Source organism: Babylonia areolata, chromosome 6 (assembly GCF_041734735.1).
Source record: "Babylonia areolata isolate BAREFJ2019XMU chromosome 6, ASM4173473v1, whole genome shotgun sequence".
Classification (NCBI taxonomy): domain Eukaryota; kingdom Metazoa; phylum Mollusca; class Gastropoda; order Neogastropoda; family Buccinidae; genus Babylonia; species Babylonia areolata.
In genome coordinates this window covers 22313596-22318595 of record NC_134881.1, presented here as the reverse complement: position 1 = coordinate 22318595, position 5000 = coordinate 22313596, and the positions used below count along the sequence as shown (strand labels likewise).

Sequence of the window (5000 nt, the reverse complement as noted above, 5' to 3'; positions counted from 1 at the left end):
CAGAGACAGAGAGAAAGAGACAGAGACAGATAGAGAGAGACAGAGATAGAGAGAAACAGAGACAGAGACAGAGAGAGAGACAGAGACAGACAGAGAGAGAGATATTCAGGTTCAGATTCAGATTCAGATGGTTTAATGTGCTTCGGCCATTGGCATACATACACATCGGGGAAGGGGGCGAGGGAGTGGGGAAGAGGGAGTGGGGGAAGAGAGATGGGGGAAGAGGGAGTGGGGAAGAGAGATGGGGGAAGAGGGAGTGGGGAAGAGGGAGTGGGGGAAGAGAGATGGGGGAAGAGGGAGTGGGGAAGAGAGAGTAGGGGAAGAGAGAGTGGGGGAAGAGGGATGGAGGAAGAGGGATGGGGGAAGAGGGAGTGGGGGTAAGAGGGATGGAGGAAGAGGGATGGGGGAAGAGGGAGTGGGGAAGAGGGATGGAGGAAGAGGGATGGGGGAACAGGGAGTGGGGAAGAGGGATGGAGGAAGAGGGATGGAGGAAGAGGGATGGGGGAAGAGGGAGTGGGGGTAAGAGGGATGGAGGAAGAGAGATGGGGGAAGAGGGAGTGGGGAAGAGGGATGGAGGAAGAGGGATGGGGGAACAGGGAGTGGGGAAGAGGGATGGAGGAAGAGGGATGGAGGAAGAGGGATGGGGGAACAGGGAGTGGGTAATCCAACAGTTCATTTACAAACCGCGTAGTAACTTAACTTCGAACACAGTATGCACGAACTGAAATTCCTTTCATGATTTTCTTTAGCAAGTATGGGGTCATTTTCTAGACATTCTAAACTACCTATAACACTGGCATTCAAGGTTCAATGAAAAAATTCGATATACACATTTCTCGGAGTAGTATTGATATAATCCGTTGATTTGCATTGATTTGTTGTCTCCTCCTTACAGCATGAAAAATGAATTAGCCAACTTGGCGACTTTGATTACCGTTTTCCCCTTGTAACAGTATGCTTATGATTAAATTTTGGAAATCTTTTCTTCTACTTCTTCTTCTTCTTTCCGTTACACGACCAACATCGACTTGCCGATGACTCTGTCGTGGTTCATACGTGCTGGGTATTTTCATGTCTCCATAACGCACCGTTAGCTGACATGGATTACAGGATCTTCAAGGTGCGTTTCTTCTGCGTGCGTATACACACGAAGGGGGTTCAGGCACTGGCAGGTTTGCACATAATGATGTTGACCTGTGAGATCGGAAAAATCTCCACCCTTTACCCCGGGTCACCAGGCGCCGATACCGTGATTCGAACCCGGTACCCTCAGATTGAAAGTCCAACACTTAATAAAGACTTTGACGATTGGTTAGCTGCCTCAGTGCACTTGGTGTGTCTTGAACACGAATATAACTTTACCTTCAAGATAAACTGTACCCGCGAGTCCGTGCCATGTCAAGGATAACTTGCCTTCATAAATTATGTCTTGAATACGGCCCATATATATATATATATATATATGAGAGAGATACAGACAGACAGACAGACAGAGCTTGCATGATTATGCACTCTGGTGAGGGTAATTGTCACTTTTGAGTTGAATCTGAGCTCTCTTCCCTCTCTCCCTCTCTCTGTCTCTCTGTGTCTGTCTGTCTCTCACTTTCTCTGTTGCTCTCTGTCTTGGTCTGTCTGTCGCACTGTGTGTCTCTCCCTCTGTCTTTCTCCCCTCTCTCTTTCTGTCTCTCCCTGTTTCTCTCTCTCTGTGTGTGTGTGTGTGTGTGTGTGTGTGTGTGTGTGTGTGTGTGTGTGTGTGTGTCTCCCTGCCTTTCTGTCACTTTTTGCCTCTTTCTCTCTCTTTCTTTCTGTCTCTCTGTCTTTGTCTCTCTGTCACTGTTTCTCTCTCTCTCTCTCTCTCTCTCTCTCTCTCTCTCTCTAAGTAATATTGGTGATGGTGGTAGTCACTGTAGTATGCTGCACTTGCCACATAGATTTCAGAGACAGTAACAATACACATCTTCTCTGTGACTCACTGTCCTATCCATCTGTGAATCTTAGTGTATGGGGGAGTGAGGGGGTGCTGTCAGTGTGTGTGCGCGCGTGTGTGTGTATGTATGTGTGTGCGCTCGCACGCGAGCGTCAGTGTGTGTATGCATGTGTGTGCACGGATGTGGGTGTGTGTGGAGGGCCGGGGGGCTGTTTTCTTCATTATGTATACAGTTCTGCATGAAAACCTTTTCCTTCCATTTATGTGTGTGCTATTTGTAATAGATGTAGATTAGCAAGGACAGATTGGAAGAATAGGCAATGCCTAAAATCTTAATCCTTGAATAAAAACGTTTTGAGTTCTGAGTTCTGAGTTCTCTCTACCTGTCTGTCTGTCTTCTGAACAAAACAAAAACAAACCAACCACAAAAAAAAGAAGAAGAAAAAAAAACAAAAAAGAAAAATAACCTAGAAGAAAAATAACACAACAACGAACACATACAGTACCAAGACCGTTTGTCCCCCACCCCTCCCCACCCCCCTCTCTCTGTCAGTCAGTCAGTCTCTATCAATGTCTCTGTACTGTGGCGTGTATGAAAGAGAGACAGAGACAGAGAGAGGAGGCGAGAGAGAGAGCAAGAGAGAGAGCGCGAGCGAGAGAGAGTGAGAGAGAGAGAGAGAGAGGAGGTGAGAGAGAGAATGAATGAATCTTTATTTTCCAACGGTGAAGATATTAGCACTTTGGCCGACTTACACATCTGCCGTTGTTCTAAGAGACACACAAACATGTACGCATATAAATGTAGTTATACTGAATACTTAATACATGTATAATGTACTAGTATAACACAGCGTCAAACTGAGAGACACAACATCACTCACATCTGTACGGAACGGAAGCGAGTAACACACACACGCACACACGCGCACACACACACACACACACACACACACACACACACACACACACACACACACACACACTAACACACACACACACACACACACACACACAAACACACACCAAGGGAAAAACAACAACAAAACCCTAGCATGAATGCTACACATGAATGATTCAAGTGAAATTAACACAGAAAAGTAACGATAAAATTTTAAACACAGATGTAAGAGACATAAAAGGCAGCAAATAAGGCGACGGGTAATAGGGATATGGACAGATAGACACATTATGTGAAAGACAGAGAGAGGGAGAGACAGAGGGGAGAGAGAGACACAGACAGACAGAGATGTAAAGATATGCCAGTGTGGGGAAAAAGGAAGAAGAAAAAAAAAAAAAAAAAAAAAAAAAAAAAAGAGTTGGGTGAGGGTGGTTCACAATTTGTAATACATGTAAGTATACAAAATCGTAGACGTGACCAGACTAGAGTTTGATTTCGTTTGTTTGTGTCCACTGTAAAGAGAAAATCTCTGAAATAATATTATATGGCGTGATACGTTATCAACTGATTGACGCATTTCGACATAGTTTGTAAGGATTGTCAGTGACAATATTATACCAGATTTTCGGTCTGGCTTTTGGCACGCATGTACTGTCCAAGTTTCTCTTTGAATGTTGTGGTGGAAAAGGGTTCTTTGAGGTGTTTGGGGAGATTGTTCCAGCAGTGCGTGCCGGAATATGCCAAACTCGATTTATAAAGGTCTATTCTTGGCTTGGGTAGAGTAAGAGTCGCATTTCGGGAGTTAGGGTTGCGAGTTTCATAGCAGACAATGGTTTGGTGTAGATAAGTAGGGCATTTACCGAATATAATTTTATGCATAAGTACGCACTTATTCAATATTAGGTGCTTTGTCAAGGGAAGAGGTGCTGGCAGTTGATGTTGATGACTGCGTGTGTTTCGTAAGACACCATTGAGGTGTTTTACAGCACGTCTGTGTACAGAATCTAGTTTTTTCATGTGCACTTCGCTGCAGTTGTCCCAAACGTTTGAAACGTAATTAATTCTAGACATGATGTGAGAATGGAAAAAGAAATAGGAAGCCTCTGGACTGACGACATGTTTTAAACGGGATAATAGGTAAACATTTTTTGCAACTGACCTTGATAAAGAACTGATATGTGCCTCCCATTTTAGCTGGTTGTCAATAACGACACCAAGGTGTCGATGTTCTGTAACTTGTTCAATAGCTTGGCCATCGATTGACAAAGTGAGCGGATTTAAGCCACGCTGGTGCTTTTGGCGAGTGGCTACAATCATACTCTTTGTTTTTTCTGGGTTAAGGAGCATATTATTTTCTGTACACCAGTTGGATACTTCGGTTAGGCTGGTTTGTAATCTATCATTAATGTGCTCTGAATTTACTCCATATGTATGAAGAGAAGAGTCATCTGCAAACATGTCGCATGATATTGCAGATGAGGAGATACATAATGGAAGATCATTGATATAAAGGTTGAACAATAAGGGGCCAAGCACAGAGCCTTGGGGAATGCCCATTTTAGTTATTCCCACATTCGAAAAGGTCCCGTTTACTAATACACTCTGCTTTCTTTCTTTTAAGTATGACTCAAAAAAATTAACAGAATTTGTATCAAGCTGATAAACCCGTAGCTTTTCAAGAAGTATTCGATGATTAACGAGATCAAATGCTTTCTTCAAATCTAGAAATACAATTCCGTTGATTTTTTTGTCATTTATAGCTGTGAGCAGTTTATCTAAGAGACTGGTGAGGGCTGTCTGACAGGAGTGTTTTGGGCGAAACCCTGACTGATTTTGATGAAGCAAGTTGTGCCGGTCAAGATATTGCAAAAGGTGCTTGTGTACGTGTTTTTCAAGTGGTTTAGAAAGCGATGATAGTATTGATATTGGTCGGTAATCGTTCAGGTCAGAGGGATTTTTTACTTTAGGTAGTGGTATGATTTTGGCAGTTTTGAACATAGTTGGAAAAACACTTTTTGAAATACTGAGGTTATAAATATATGTCAGATGATGCACTGTATATGGCAGTGATAGAAGCAGAATTTTATTGCTGAGTCCGTCACAGCCATGTGTGTTTTTTTGTCCAAGGTTGGATATGTATTTACCGACCTCATAAACAGTTAGTTGTGGAATGTG

The 5000-nt window shown here is 43.3% G+C and overlaps 1 protein-coding gene across 10 annotated transcripts in view; it reads right to left on the bottom strand.

Annotated features, from left to right (window-relative positions):
• LOC143282835 (CUGBP Elav-like family member 3-A) overlaps nt 1-5000 on the bottom strand; it is a 233566-nt gene that overhangs the window by 130277 nt on the left and 98289 nt on the right. The gene's annotated exons all lie outside the window — the stretch shown is intronic.